Genomic DNA, 16,471 nt, shown 5'->3' on the forward strand with positions numbered 1-16,471 from the left:
ACCTCCCTGCGTGCTGCCAAGGTTTACGGCGGAATTCCCTGACGCCACTACCCTCACTGCCTGCACCTGAATCTGCTGTGGGGTCATTTCCTTATTGGACTTGTCTGGGGACCTCCTGAGGGGTGGATGGGTCAGGACTGGGTTATCTGGGGAAGGTGTTCATGGCATTCCTGTTTGCAGTCTGTGTCTCTGTTGGAAGAGATGCTTTTAGCACATCCGTTAATCCAGACGTGATTAGCAAGGAGTGTCTCTCCCAGGTAAGAGTTGGTGCATCTCTGCTGAGCTACTTCTGACTTCATCCTTTTTCAAGTCTGTTACAAAGAGAACTTTGGTTTCTCAAGGTTTAAGAATTGATGTCAAAGAGCAATTTAGTGTTCTTTTTGAGTCACCAGCCTTGCTGTGGATGATCCATGAGTCCTTGGTGGTTAGGGCCACAGCACAATCGGTGGGCCGTCTGTTCCCCACCCTGGTGGATACTTTCTCACCCAAAGAAATGTATTCTGTTAACATGTCTCAATTAGAATATTTTAGTAGGAGACAGAGTTATGGCTCTTGTTTTAATTTGTAATAGATGATTACTGTAGCAGGGTCAAGGTTGAGACTTGCAGTGTAGCTCATGGAAAACATTGATTAGAAACACCCAAAATATATCACCAGCTTTGTTGCTGCAGCTCCAAGGGACTAGGAATGCATATATATTTTTTCTTTTGTTATTATTTATTATTTTTATTTTTGAGACAGAGTCTTGCTCTGTCACCCAGGCTGGATTGCAGTGGCATAATTTCAGTTCACTGTAACCTCTGCTTCCAGGGTTCAAGAGAATCTTGTGTCTCAGCCTCCCAAGTAGCTGGGATTACATGTGCCTGCCACCATGCCCAGCTAATTTTTGTATTTTTAGTAGAGACAGGGGTCTCACCGTGTTGGCCAGGCTGGTCTTGAACTCCTGACCTCAAGTGATCTGCCAACCTTGGCCTCCCAAAGTGCTTACATTACACACATGAGCCACTGTGCCTGGCCACCATGATCATTTTAAATGTGGCACTGAATATCTGCCTTTTTTTTTTTTTTTTTTTTTAAGAAGTGCAAATGTTACCTCTCACACCTCTATTCTGTTGCTGGCCTGGGCTGGCCAGCAGGGTTCCCAGGCTCGAGGCCATGTCTGAAGTGTTGTTGGACAGTGTGGATCTGTGACCCCTTGGTCTTTGGGGACGTGGGGCACCCCGAGACACCCACAGTCTTGCGAGGGCTTACGGCTCTGTGTGTGGCTGCTGTGAGGCAGCCTTCAGTGGGGAGGAAGGAGAGCAGAGCCCATCTGTCCTGGTGCGGAAAATGCCCAAGAAACCAAAGAAATGGTACAAAAAAACATCATCTGCCCTGGTGCCATTTCTGTAAAAAAAAAAAAAAAAAAAAAAAAATTCACTCTGAATGTGGTTCTGTGCTTGAGGAGGATAGAAAATACCTGGAAAGGCACAGAAAGTGTTCTTATGGGGTCAGCGCCGGGAAGTGGGATGGGAGGCTTGGGAGTGTGTGCAAAGGAGGAAGTGGCATATTTTATTCTAGTTTATTTGGTAGAGCAAGTGATGAAAGTGAAGCTTGAGTGATCAGAGCAGCTCGGCCTGGCCATGGGTAGATCCCAGCGTGTCCCGCCTCCCGCCTGCAGCTGCAGCTCTGTTTCTCAGTCACAAATGAGACAGGTGGCCTGAGGTTGTGGGCCGAGGAGGGGCAGCTCGGTGTCCCCAGCACCTGACTGTCCAGGCTGCTCTTGGGCCAGCCTGAGGGAAGGGGCGGAGGAGAGCTGGGAGGGTGCACAGTGCGTCCTCCTCCCCCGCCCTGGGACTGAGGTAAGCCCAGGCTGCTGTCAGGATGGAGGAAGATGCCCTCAGGACGGAGGAAGAGGCCGATGGAGTTCGGTCAGCAGCCAGTGTTGTCTTTCCCACAGGGGATACGCAGTGCCCCAACTAGCAGGAAAAAACTCTGCTTTAGTTTTTAAATTTTGCTCATTCTCTTTATCGTGCTGGTCATGGTAAGATTTGGATATCGTTGGTAGGAATCAGTGTCAATTGCGTACAGTTGACTCTTGTCCAACACAAGCTTGAGCTTTGCGGGTCAACTTATAGGTGGATTTTTTCAACCAAACTCAGGGAGAAAATACAGTGTTCTGCCACGTGAAACGCATGTCGGAGGGCTGATTCTTTGTACACGCAGAAAATACAGTGTTCCTGCCATGTGAAACGCGTGTCGGAGGGCCGACTCTTTGTACACGCAGGTTCGGCAGGTCCACCTGTGGGGCTTGAATGTGCCTGGATTTGGTGTCCATGGGGTCCTGGAACCGACTCCCTGAGTCCAGCGAGGCTGGCCCCGGGATCGACTCCTTGAGGACAGCGAGGCTGGCCCCGGGACCGGCTCCCTGAGGACAGCGAGGCTGTTTCTAGTAGCAGGTGGTTTATTTTGTGTTTTCCCCCTGGCTCCACACCCCGTTCTCAAAGACACGGCTGTCACAGGGGGACCAGCTGGGGCAGGGGAAGTGTGGAGGGCACCTGGTAGAAGTGGCCGTGGACTCTCTTAGGAACGATAACCGTGACACCTACCGTAGACGAAGATGTTGTTGGTCTGCACTCTTCTCGTGTTGGTCTGGGGCATACAGTGGCCGTGGGCTGGTGTGGTCCACAGCCCCGGTCTGGGGCATGCAGTGGCTTTGGGCTGGTGTGGTCCACAGCCCCGGGCTCCGTGGTCCCTGACCCTGAAATCCCATCTGGTCCTGTGTCACCTTGGGCCAGCTGTCTCCTGAGGGGAAGGGAACAGGGAACAGCCCTCCCCGCATGGCCTCCCCAGAACCACCCACCCCCAGGACCTCCAGTGTTGACCCTGCTGGGGGCTCCTCTCTCCTGGGGGGACCTTGTCCCAACAAGAGGACTCCATGGGCTGCAGGAGGTGTCGAGCTATTTTCTCTCCTGGAACTGGGTTGCTGGCAGCTCCCAGATGCAGGAGGAAAGGCTCAGAAGTGCCTTCATAATAAGGAGTTGTTGACGTGAACTTTGGACAGCAAACACTGCTTACATTTCCTTTTCCATTTTGATGCGTTAATGGTGTGAGGCAACACCGTGACACACGGGGATGCAGGTGATGGGTGACCCCCCCCGCAAGGAGGCCATGCACCTGTTTGATAAGAAGGCATGCTTCTCTTACTGCAAATAAAAACTTTTAATGGTTTTCTGCCAGAAAGACCCTGTCCTTTATGTAGGATACAGAGCGGATCATTTGGCAAGGGATTGGGGATTTGGGGTTAAACTAAAAACAAATTAATTTCATTTTGTAGCACTCTGAACCCATTTGAGTTAATTATTCATTGAGAATTTGAATAGCACACACTGTTCTGACTTCCAATTTCCCCCTAATGAACGGCATTTGCTGTAACATGACAAAACCCTTAGTCTTAGAATTACTGGGTAATGTGGAAAAAGTCAAAGTTGGTTCTCTGTTGTTTTGCTTTAAGGAAATTATATTACTTTGCAGCCACTTAGTTTTCTCCTTTCCAGTAAGAAAAATTGCTTTCTTACTACCTGAAAATTCGTGAAGGTCAAGGGGGCACAGGCTGCAGTGCATTAAAAGCCACCATCAAATGTGGACGTGGACCGAGTTTTCCCCTGTTCTCTCCCACCATCAAATGTGGATGTGGACTCAGTTTCCCCCTGGTCTCGCCCATCATCAAATGTGGACTTTGACCCAGTTTCCCCGTGTTCTCGCCCATCATCAAACGTGGACATGGACCCAGTTTCCCCCGTTCTTTCCCACCATCAAATGTGGACATGGACCCAGCTTCCCCCTGTTCTTGCTAACCATCAAATGTGGACTTGGACACACTTTCCCTCTGTTCTTGCCCACCATCAAATGTGGACACGGATTCAGTTTCCCTCTGTTCTTGCCCACCATCAAATATAGATGTGGACCTAGTTACCTTCTGTTCTCACCCACCATCAAATGTGGATATGGACCCAATTTCCTTCTGTTCTTGCCCACCATCAAATGTGGGCATGGACTCAGTTTCCCTCGGTTCGTGCCTACCTTGCCACCATGGCTCATTTCACAATCACTCAGGAAAGGAAGAAACATTATTTTTAATAGGCATGAAGGCAGTTGTTTTTAACCTAAGGAACAGGACATAATTCCAGCAATGGGAATGACCAGCCGAGTGGGTCCGTGTGAGGTTTGGAAGAAAAAAAGGATTTTAACTTCCCCTCTCTGTGTGTGCCCACCTCCCCCAGTTGAGAGTCACAGATTTAATTACTTTAATTTTGAGCTTAAAATAATTTCACAACCTAACAAAAACTACTACAGTCCTATAAAATTCTGCTGTGTGTTTGGTTTTTCAGTTGCTTTTCTGAATATGGTAAATGAATGCATTATGAGTTGTTATTTTAGTAATTGCTGTAAAAATTAATGTATGTTATAACCAAGTGTTATAAAGTTAATTTAGCACCAAAGTAAAGCTAAAGCTGCATTGATTTCCCAGTGTAGTTGTGCATAACAACGGCTCCATGAGGCAGGGGCTGTGACCCTGCAGTCTGGTGGAAGCAGGTGCCACCTGGCTGGTGCGTTCGCTGCCCGTCCCCTCTTGCTGCCAGGCAGCTTTGCAGTTTCCAGGCTATGCGGGAATTGAGGCCGGTGGTCAGTAAGAGACGGTGGGGAGTTGGGTGGTGCAGGTTGACGTGGGGTGGAAGGAGGCGTGGAGAGCCTGGGGAAGCCTGGACAGCAGCTCCGGTACCTGCACAGGGGGGCAGGGTGCAGCGGCACGGGACAGTGAGTAGCTCCTGGAAACAGCCGTTGGGGTTTTTATAGATGAGTCTGTCTTCAGCTCTGCATCCCTTTCCTGCTGAGTCCGGGTGGAGGGTGGAGGCGTCGAGCGCTTGTTTCTCCAGGTGAGGGCCCATCGGACACAGCCAGTGTTTCCTGGAGTCCCCTCACCTGGGAACGTGCCCCTGCTCTTTTCAGAACAAAAGAAATCTTAGTTAAACTTGACACATCACCTTTCCAGAAGGTGTTTAAGTCTGTATGCCTGTTAAGTCACCTAACTTTAAAGAGTAATGATACAATATGCTTCTTTTTAGGGGAGAAAACCTAGCTGATTTAAAAGATAAAATCAGAGGTTGGGGTCGCAGCATTGTGGAGGAGACTTGGTTTATGTCCTGGTGGACAGCAGTGTTTCCTCAACTATGGTGTTTGCTCTATTATTACATTACAGAGGTGACACTTCAAGCATAGGGAAATGGAAGGCAAAACAGCGCCCCCATTCAGAGATAAACGTTATCAACATATTCATGCACTTCCTTCTGCTGTTTTTGCTCTTCACTTTTTGTTTTAAGACCACGTTCGTAGGATGGATATATAATTGTTTATGGTGACTTTAAAAGCACCTTTCTTGCTAAAAAGAGTATTTTTTCAGTCTGGAAAATTTAGACAACATGTTTTGTTTAAAAATTAATTATAATACCACCGTGAAGTCATCAATGTTTTTATACATTTTCTTGGTCTCTTTATGGACTTAATAGATACAATTTAACAAATTGGAAATAACGTAATATTATGCATAAAATGTTTCTTGGCATTAGAGATGGAGCAGAGAGGAGGCACAGGGCTTCCCGCTGGCTGAGGTCCTCCCAGGGTGTGACCAGCAGCCTCCCAAGTTTAGGGTCTGCACGGAGTAAGATTTCTAAATTGCCTTACACCACAACCCCTGCAGCCACGCGTCCCTTTGATAAGGGGGTGTACTCTGATAGATTTTTCAAGACAAGAGTTTGCTGGATCTGAGGCTGTTTCAGCTGCTTCTGGAGACGGCAGCTCTGGGACGTTTGTGCCAGCTCTCCCTCAAGACCCCACGGATGCCACATCCTCATCTTTTGGAACCCAGTGTTGTAGAGGAGAAATCTGAAGCCACTTTGATTTTTGCTTCTTGGTAGGAAACTGATGTTTTCAGGCTTTCCCCCTTTATTTCCATAATGAAGATGATGTCCAACCTCATCCAGAGGTGTGTTTGTTACCTTGTCGGGAATGTCCAGCCCTTATGTCCCCCTTCAGGTCCTCAGTCCCTTTCTCAACTTCCTCGCAATCCTCCCCATCTCATCCATCTTCACTGTAATTCTGTTATTTTTTTCATTTTTGTGCTCACTTTCCCATGCGACTTTTGTTCTTGTTTCACAGATGCCCGTGCCAAACTTTATGTCTGGGGCTCGAGGGCCGTGTTTTATTCTGTCTGCCTCTGCATGTACTTTTGAGAAGTGGGGTTGGAGGTTGCCCCCCAGGTGCTGTTTCAGCTGGACCTGCCCAGACTCTGTGAATTGGGGGCGTCGGGCAAATCCCATGTGGCTCTATGGTGGGCCGTGCCGCTGAACCGTACGTCTGAGGTTTGGGGGCCGTGTTTCATTCTGTCTGCCTCTGCATGTACTTTTGAGAAGTGAGGGTGGGGGTTGCCCCCTGGGTGTTTCAGCTGCACCTGCCCAGACTCCCTGAAGTGGGAACGTCGGGCAGAACCCGTGTGGCACTACAGTGGGCTCTGGTGCTGACAGAGCAAGAAGCCGCACTCCCAGGACGTGCTTGCAGCTGTGGGCAGGACTGGGATTGTGGCAGGATCATTTCCTTCTCTAAAATACATCTCAACTGTTATCCAGAGGGTTGGCTGTAGGCTTTCAACAGCTTCACTCTTCTTAGTTACCAGGAGACAATTCACTAAACAGAGTTGCTGTCAGGGTTTAATTAGGAATTTCTGCGAGAGGCTGGTGGTACAGCTCCCTCTGCAAGCCTCCTGCAGCCTACCCGTCCCCACTCTTGGGCCCAGCCACCTGCATTGGTCTGTGGAGACTGCACATTCTCTGTTCTCCTAAGGGGCTCCTGGACTTCGGGACAGCCTTGGTAAGTTGATGTGTAACTCCCAGTCTCTTCTCTCTTTAAGTAAGTACGTTCATGGAATCCTGATCTTCGAAATTGTTTCATCTTTGTAAAACAGCCATAGTTTCCTAAGCCACCTTGTGTCTGAGTGTGAATCACTTGTTATTTTTCACTGCAGAATGAACAGAACTGGAATCATAAGATTTAGAGGGTGATGAAAAGACAGAGGTTAGCATATTCCATTTTCTCACCTTTTCCTTACACTTTTTCCTTAAATGCACCCCTCGTATGTCTGTGAAGTTCTTCCCAATTCTGTAACGTCACTCCATCCGCAAGTGGAACATTTGTGAACAGTAACAAGTATTGATGTATACACCTCTGCAACCCCGCTGGAATTAATGCTTTTTATTTATGAATGGATGGTCATCAGATGGCCAGAGGGATTCCCTGTGAATTGCGGGGGTCCTCATGCCTGCTTGTGAGTGACATGCACATGGCGAGGGCTAGGGAATCTGAGTCTCTGTGATTCGAGTAGTGACATCGTTTACGCAAGGCAGGTGGATGACTCTTTGAGCTTGGCATGCTCCTGGGTGGCACAGCACAGCTGACATGGAGTGGGGCAAGGGCTTGTTCCACGAGTTTCTGTGTTTTTGTTGTTGTTGTTGTTGTTGTTGTTGTTGTTATTTTTTTTGAGATGGAGTCTCTCTCTGTCACTCAGGCTGGAGTGCAGTGGCGCGATCCAGGCTCACTGAAAGCTCCACCTCCCGTGTTCACACCATTCTCCTGCCTCAGCCTCCCGAGTAGCTGGGACTACAGGTGCCCACACCACGCCCTGCTAAATTTTTTGTATTTTTAGTAGAGACGAGGTTTCACAGTGTTAACCAGGATGGTCTCGATCTCCTGACATTGTGATCCACCCGCCTTGGCCTCCTGAAGTGCTGGGATTGCAGGCGTGAGCCACCGTGCCTGGCCTGTTTTTGTTTTTTTGAGACGGAGTCTTGCTCTGTCATCCAGATTGAAGTGCAGTGTCATGATCTAGGCTCACTGCAACCTCCACTCACTGCAACCTCTGCCTTTCAGTTCGAGCAATTCTCTTGCCTCAGCCCCCCTAGTAGCTGGGATTACAGGCATGTGCCACCATGCCTGGCTGATTTTTGTAGTTTTAGTAGAGACAGGATTTTGCCATGTTGGTCGGCTGGTCTTAAACTGTTGGCCCCATGTGATCCACCCGCCTTGGCCTCCCAAAGTGCTGAGATTACAGGCATGGGCCACTGCACCCGGCCCTGTGTTTGACTCTTAAATCTTCTTTTTCTTTTTAATATTTCTGTTTCTGGACGGCCACTCAGTGGATATGGAGGAAGAGTTCACAGATGTCCGTATTACATTTCTTACTTAAATTAGCCTCCCTTGAACACTGCTATAGGGTACAGATGCATGAAGGGCTGAAAGGGTGGTTGCGTCCCAGTAAGTGTGAGCGTGGAGCTGGTCTGTGAGACCCCGGTGCCAGTGAAGGCACCCGTGTGAGATGGCCTGGGATGGGGGTGTTCAGAGCCCTGACCGTGGCACACACCCTTCAGCTTTGATGTTTCAGGCCATTGCTCTGGTCATCAGTGAGCAGAAGGTCTAACAGCAGTGATATTTATCACTAGCTGTGTTGGCCAATGTGTTAGGAGGGTGAACCTGTTTGACTTAAGCTGTTTGACGGGTTTGCATTTAAATAGACAACTGGTGACCTGGTGCCTGGACGCTTGCTCTGTGACTTGCCCTACGTGGCTTCTCCCTCTGGTATGCGTTAGATGAGATGGGCGTGTTTAGGGTGGTGTGGCCCTAGACTAGAAATGCAAACCCTGCCTCACCCCAGATCTGCCCCACCCCAGTGTGACTTTTGGAGGTGGAGGCCCAGCATCCTTCACCTGCCCTCCAGGGTGATGCTGAGGATGCTGAGGTTTCAGAGCGCTGCTTTGTTGGCACTCCAGCAAGTCCTGCTTAAAGAGGCCAGGATCTGAAATGGCAGGTTACCAAATTGTATAGCAGAAAAATAGAAACGTTTCCTTAGAATGGGCGTAGGAAGAAAAATGATTTCCTTCACCATATCTGGAAAAGATTTAAATTAGCAGGCACTATTTGGAATTATTAGTGGTCCCCTGTATTTCTTATCTTTTTTTTGTTTTTTCTTTATTTTGATACAGGGTCTCACCCTGATGCCCAGGCTGGAGTGCAGTGGTGCAATCTTGGCTCCCTGCAACCTCTGCCTCCTGGACTCAGGTGATCGTCTCACCTCAGCCCCCTGAGTATCTGGGACTACAGGCACGATACCATACCTGGCTTTTTTTTTTTTTTTTTTTTTTTGTAGAGACGAGTCTTGCTATGTTGCCCAGGGTGGTCTCAAATTCAAGCATTTGTCCTGCCTCAGTCTCCCAAAATGCTTCTGTACCCCTGACCCAAGAAGGAAGGACAAGAGGCGTGAGCCACACTCCTGGCCTCCTGTCTTTCCTTGTTGGAGCAGGGATGTAGAAGCACTTGCCGCAGCTGACTTGAGTATATCTCGTTTTGCTTTGTTTTCGTCACGGGTAACCTGGCAGTGCTGTGCACCAGTGCTGCTGGCCAGTTGTTTTTTCGATGGACTGGCAGAAAATCAAACTGAGACCCGGGTTCCTTTCTCCCCGGGTACTGACCAGGTGGGAGAGGAAGGACGTTATCTGAGTATCAACTTCATGAGGGCTGGTGGGGAAACGTCAACTTTAAGGTGCCTGGGATCTAAGGCATGGAACCCAGAGTGCAGCGGAACATAGGGGATGTATCCTTGGGAGCAGAGACGTGCGGGCCAGTGCCCTCGTTCCTGGCAGGTTCTGAGTGCAAGAAAAGGTTAGTGACCCAGCCGAAGTCACGGAGCAACCTGCCAAGACCTGCCTGGATGTGTGGCTGGCATCTGTGCTGGCCCCAAAACTGCCCATTTGGGGATTCCTTGCAGTTTCAGACCCATCTAGGGGTCCGGAGAGGGTCCCAACCATGACCTCAAAGAACGACGTGTTGCCTTGAGATCCTCCAAGGTGAGGGTAGGAATTTTTTTTTTTTTCAATTAGCAATAATTTGTTGTGAATGATCTTGGACCTATTTTCCACTTCTTTGTATAGGAAGAGAGACAGAATAAAAAGTCTCAATGTGCCAGATGCCATGTAATGAAGTCGTGGGGTTAACATTGTTGATTATTATGTAACATCACGTTAAGTGGAACATATTCACACGTGTCCACAGCGTGTGCGTGTGCCCAGTCCGATGAGCACGTTGGGTTGGGGTCGCTGCTGGTTCATGCAGCCCCTCTGGGTGGTGCTTTCTCTGTGACTTGCCCAACACCGTTGCTGCTGCCTCTGTTGGAGTTCAGCCTTGACCGGCCTTGCTGCCACCAGGTTCTCGGGGCCTGTGCACCCTCTTCCCCGCGCGCACCCTCTACCCCGCGTGCACCTTCTTCCTGGGGCACACCCTCGTCTCCGCGAGCACCCTCGTCCTCCGTCCTGCCCACCCGGGGTCTGCTGTGTGTTTCTACTCAGCCCATGCCTGCCTCTTGCTGTGAGCTCAGTTTATTGAGGTGCGGTGAGAAACCAACAGAGGGGAGCAGTGTCCCAGCTTGTCAGGGCAGGAGGGAGCCTTGGGCATCTCTTCCCCAACTCTGGCGACCCACCCTTCGCGATATAGTGCTGGGGAGAGAGGTGAGTTCTAAAGGTAAGACGGCCGTGATTTCCTGAGTCTTAATTACCTAACACTGGGTCATCTGCCATGTCGCCTCATCGAAGGGCACCTCTAGAGACAAAGCAAAGCCTCTGGTGGCCGTGGGCGGGGTGGCCATGCCTGTCTGTGGGTTCTGTAGAACCTACCCAAAGCCCCTCCAGCCGTGGGGATGTTCAGGCACTTGCCGCCTGTAGGAAGTGTGCGTTAGCCACGTGGTAGGTGCGGACGCCTGGAGGGATAGGCACAGGCCCACAGGCGTGGTGAGTGTGGGAGATTTAGCCACGTGGGGACGTGTGGCGGGATAGGCACAGGACCACAGACGTGGCGGGTGTGAGAGAAAGTGCACAGAGTGCCCAGCAGATGGCGTGTGGTCAGCGGAAGCCGTGAACACAGGCCGGGCTCGGGAGACACATTTGGAAATACACTTTAAGCAACATCAATGGATAATGCTGCGATTTGGTTTCCTCCCGTGGTCCAAAACATGTTCTAGAGATGCCGCTGCTTTGTGTGTACCTGAGACAAGGGTCTAAATGTATTAGGGCCTTGATGTAATCTGTAAGACAGGTACAAAATGCCTATTTCAACGAGGCACTGAACAAGAAAGCGTGCTCTATTCAGTGCAATGAGAATGCTTCATTGTCATAAGCAAAGTAAAATGCCTCCAAGGCGAGCTTGCCATGTGTTTAATGACCTTGGACACGAGCCTCCTAAACCTGCCAGAAAGTGCTTCCAGCGTGGCTTCATGCAGTGGTTTCATGCAGTGGCTTCAGTGGAGAATGTGCATATGTGGCTGATACTGAGAGCTGCGCAGCACCCTCCTGACCTGACGCATGCCCATGTGTGGACCGTGAGCCGGGCAGCACCCTCCCGACCTGACGCATCCCCACGTGTGGGCCATGAGCCGGGCATCCTGACCTGACAGGTCCGCATGTGTGGACCATGAGCCGGGCAGCACCCTCTTGACCTGACGGGTCTCCTTGTGCCCATTGTGGGACCTCCGTCAGTCAAACAAGTGACACATGTCAAACTGAATGCAGGGAGGAGGGTCCAGGATTGCACGCAGGCTCCATGTCTCATCCTTCTGAGGCCTTCTGGGAAGCCAGGAGGGCAGTGGGGTCTTTTGCGTGTTTCCTCCTGGTGGCTATGAATTTGTACCAATGGCTTTTTGCAAAAGGGCCCGGAGGCGGAATCAGACCCTGTCTTAGAAAGGATGACGTCTTCACGGGCACCTCTTTCCGCCACTCTAGTGCTCCTGTGATTTTTCAATATGTGCACCCTGCAGACTTCAGCCTGTTGGTGTCTTGGGGGAATAGATACCAGGATTGTTCCAATGTGTGCAAACCTGAAACAGGAATTTCTCTGCGTTAAGTTGGTCACCAAAATGGGAGGTAAGGGGAGAGGGGAAGGAACTTCTTGGCCTCATCAGCCCTTTTCTTGAAACTCACAGTCAAACTTTGTCAAATTCTAGATGATGGTGCTTTAGTCGATGCATTTATGTATGTTATGTCTTGTTTTCTGAGTATGGTGCTTCGAGAATTTAAATATTAAGGTGAAATTGCCATGCACGGTTGAATTGGCACCATAATTTGACTCTCTGTAAAGCCTTTTGGTTTTCTGTTAGAGTGACTTACCATTTTTTGAGTTAACTGAAACAAACTCTGCTGTCAGCACGAAGGAACCACTGTCTAGTTAGGACATCCAATTAAATAGAATTCTCCTAAATAGAGCGTGCTCCTTTCATAAATTTTAAAAATTCATCTATTCATCAAACACATATTGAGTACTTATCACCCTGGTTGCTAGTCACTGTTCATATCTATTTTTAAGGAATTACTTCCACCTAGCTCTGAAATAACATTGTATTTAGAATTTAGCCCAGAGGTGATTAAGCATGAACTTTTCTCAGCAGTCTTGTTTTCATTTTTACTTGATAACATGTTCTCAGACTCGGTGCCCAGCTGACGTTACTGTGCATTGCCCCAGGCACACACCTGGCCGGCGCTGTGTCTCTGGGGCTTTAGAGCAGGAAGGAAGGGCTGCCAGGTGTCTGGCCCTTCCATGTTTCCCTGGGGGAAGGATTAGGCCTTGGGCAGGAGTCTTGGCTTGTCTTACTGGATTAGCTGGTGTCATTCAGTCAGCTCTGCCTTGGTGTTAAGCTCTGGACTGACTCTGACCTCTGAGTGGCAGAGGAGAGGATGGCGTTTTAGAATCCGTCATGCAGACCGGGGCACCCAGCAGGTCTCGGATAAAAAGTGGTGGCAATTGATCACTTCCCTTTTTGGGAGAACTGTGTGGATTGACTCAGACCTCTTTCTTTTGATTTTATCTTGAGACTTTGCAGAAGCAAAAATGCCTTTAAAAAAAAATTAAATGATGGGCTTTTGTAATGTTTGTGTCTCCCCAAGATTCACAAGTTGGAATCCTCACCCGCGAGGAGATAGTGCTAGGAGGGGGAGCTTTGGGCGGTGAGGAGGTCGTGAGGGTCTCATAAATGGGATTTGTGCCCTCAGAAAAGGGACTACAGAGAGCTCCCTCGCTCCTTCCATGGTGTGCGGACCCAGTGAGAAGCGCCGTCTATGAACCAGGAAGCCCTCACCAGGCAAACCTGTCAGGCCTTGACTATGGACTTCCCAGCCTGAGACTGAGACTGAGAGCTGTGAGAAATGAACTTGTGTCATTTGCCAGCCCCTGCCCAGCCTGTGGTGTGTTGTTAGAGCAGCCTGGGTGAACGAAGGCAGGTCGTGAATTTTCTGTCATGCTTTCTGGCTTCAGATACTTGCTAGGGAGATGTCACCATCTTACCCAGGTGGAAGTGTCTGGAATCAGACGTTCCGTTATGATTTGACCTTGTTCTTGCCCCACGCCTGTGCCGTTCACACCTCCAGGTGTCTCGGCTGCCCGCGGCCCCTCCAGACTTTTCTGATTCGGGGTGTGGTGCTGGTCGCGGCCGTGCCGTCAGTGACCAAGAGTAGGAGCTCGCGCCCCTCGTGAAGCAGCAGCCTCACCCGGAAGCTGCCGAGAAGCATTTGACAGAAGGTGATCGCGCCTCGAGACTGAAACTTCCTGTTTACAGGGAATGGAGGTGCATAGTAGGGAATTTAATGATGGCCCTAGAAACAGATGCCTCTGGGGTAGAGGATATTCTGCAGGACAATGCAATGATCTTCTCGAAAAGTGAAGATCACAGATAAAAGGGGTGCGAGGCTGTCCCTGACTAAGACGGGGAAGGAGAGTCACTCAGCACAGTGTGTGGCCCGGATAGAAAAGACGTTTTCGGAACGATTGTGCTACCTGAACATAACCTGGACAACGATGCTCTGAAATCATTCTTGTCTGCCGATGATGGTACTGCGGCTGCAGAGGGGCCTTTATTCCTAGGGAACGTGTGCCTGAGGACTCGGTGAGGCAGCAGGAGCCTCTCACCTTCAAGTGGCTCCAGAGAAGAAACAAATCTGTCTCTCTGTCTGATCTACAGAGAGAGTGAGAAAGCAAATCTAACGAAATGTTAGCAGTTGTTGGAGCTCCACGTGGAGAAAACTTGACCACTCGTTGTACTGTTCTTCCACTTTTTAAATATGTTTGAACATTTTCATAATGAAAATGTGGGAAAGTAAAAATAAATCTGGAAATTAGAACGGAAGTGAGCCCAGCCAAGTGCTCTTGGGTTCAGCCGGGAAGAGCCAACGGTCCGTTGGTGTTCTCTCGACTCGTCGTGGGGATTTCCTCCTCCTGGGTTCACCACCTAGTTTTCCTTGTGGTAGTTATTTTATACATAGCTATGAGCATAGGTGATACTGAAAACACACGTTTAGTGTGGTTTGTCATTAAGAATTTGGAGAACTGGCTAAATAAACCACTTGTACAGAGTTGAGATGAGCACTACCTGCCTCAGCGTCTGTGGTAACAGCTTCATTTGGGTGCAGAGCTTGGCAGAGGTTTGAGTGACTCTGTCTCGATGGTCCTCTGTCAGAGGACAAGGTTAAGCATCACCACCGAGGGCCCTGTTGAGCCTCTGGGCTGGAAGTAACCTCCCCCTGGCTGGTGAGGCAGCCTCTGAGGGCCTTTCCTGACAAAGCCCTTCACTGAGCTGCAGTTTGGCCATCTCTGCCCTCACCTCCCCGACTGCAGGGCCTCGAGGTCTCACCACCTCCAGCCTGAGCACCCAGTGCCCAGGGGCAATTTCCCACCTTCCCTGGGGGCTCAGGATTCTGGCTCCCGGGGCAGTGCCCGCAGCTGGGCCCCTCCTCCTGGGCTGGGGGTAAGGCTGGCCACGGCCTCCTGCTATGTCCCACTGGCCACTTCACCGCAGCTGCAGCCCTCACTGGGTGGCCCCTCCTGCTTCTGTTGGATGAGGAGATGCAGGCCTTCACCGAGGCTTCCTGGCCTCGCCCCTGCTGGCCCCAAGGCTGTGCCGCTTCCCCCTTCCCAGCCCCTGGTCTCTGTACAGTGTCTGTCCAGGATGTCTGTCCATCTGTCCTTGACATTCTGTCCAGAAGCAGCCACTGTCATCTTAGTTTGTGAGGGGCGAGCAGAGCCCAGGTGCGGTCGATGTGGAGATGCTCATGCACTTCAGTGTGCAGGGAAGTGAGTTCCTTCATATCTACAGCCTCTGCACAGCCAGCTGGGAGCTCACCCCATTCACAGGTGGATGTGCCTTGTTTTTTGGCCCAATCACCTGCATTAACTCAGAAGAATCACAGTTCCCTGCTTTTCTGTCTTTCGTGACCGTCCACCTCCCTCCTCTGCCTGGGGCTGAATGGTGGGGTCTGTCGTGGGTTCGTGGGACCCTCTGTTCTTGTGCGGCCACCAGGAACTGTTATCCGGGCTGATTCCACAGGAGGAGTTTGGGGTGAGCTCCTGAGCGAGAGTTGGGAAGACTGACGTCGGTGTAAACCTTGCTTGTTCATGGTTATTCCTCTCAGTCTTCTTAAATTGTGAAAAATTGGGGACCATTTTGAAATATGGATTTAGGTATGGATTGGTGAGGAGAGAACGTTGATCTAATTGGGTTTACGTTGTGTGTGATAATTTTACACTATCCTTGGGAAAAACTGAAGATGTTGACAGGGTCATGAGAATCGTTTCTTTCTTTCTTTCTTTCTTTTCTTTTCTTTTTTTTTTTTTTTTTAGATGGAGTCTCACTCTTGTTGCCCAGGCTGGAGTGCAATGGTGCAATCTCGGCTCACTGCAAACTCTGCCTCCTGGGTTCAAACAATTCTCCTGCCTCAGTCCCCCAGTAGCTGAGATTATAGGCGCTCACCACCACGTCCAGCTAATTTTTTGTATTTTTGGCAGAGATGGGGTTTTGCTCTTAAGGGCATTGTTCATTAAGTATTAATTGGTGGCCTGCCGTTGAACTAATGTTAGTGTAGTGCTGACATCATCAGCCATGGCAGAAACTTACTTGGCATCCCTGGAAAAGAGGGCAGGGAAGCATAGTGCCCTGATACCACCTCATTCTCCAGTGCTACTTCCAACTCTGAGCTGATGGTCATTATGAGTGGATCTGCCCTGGACAATTAGTTTAGTGCAGCTGCCTTGGACAGTCAGGTTAAAAGTAACAAACCGCCACAAAACTCAGCTAATAAAATGTGAGGAGAGACATGGGGCACCAGGAAGGGGTGAGGCCTGTCTCCCTGTGTGCCATCTGTGTGGAGCCTCAGTACCTAGGGGACAGCGTTTACACAGAGCCCCAGGTTTTTATTAGCATTTCCCTGAATAAAATGTCACTTGTGAGCTGCGGACTGGGAGGCTTTTTCTGATTATTAGGTTTCGTAATGTGGGATCATCAGTAGGCAAGGTGGGCCTGAGGGCCATAGGATCTGGAGACTGTCCAGGGCTGCTTTCTGGGGATGACAGGCTTGTC

Source organism: Macaca mulatta, chromosome 13, assembly GCF_049350105.2.
Source record: "Macaca mulatta isolate MMU2019108-1 chromosome 13, T2T-MMU8v2.0, whole genome shotgun sequence".
Taxonomy (NCBI): Eukaryota; Metazoa; Chordata; class Mammalia; order Primates; family Cercopithecidae; genus Macaca; species Macaca mulatta.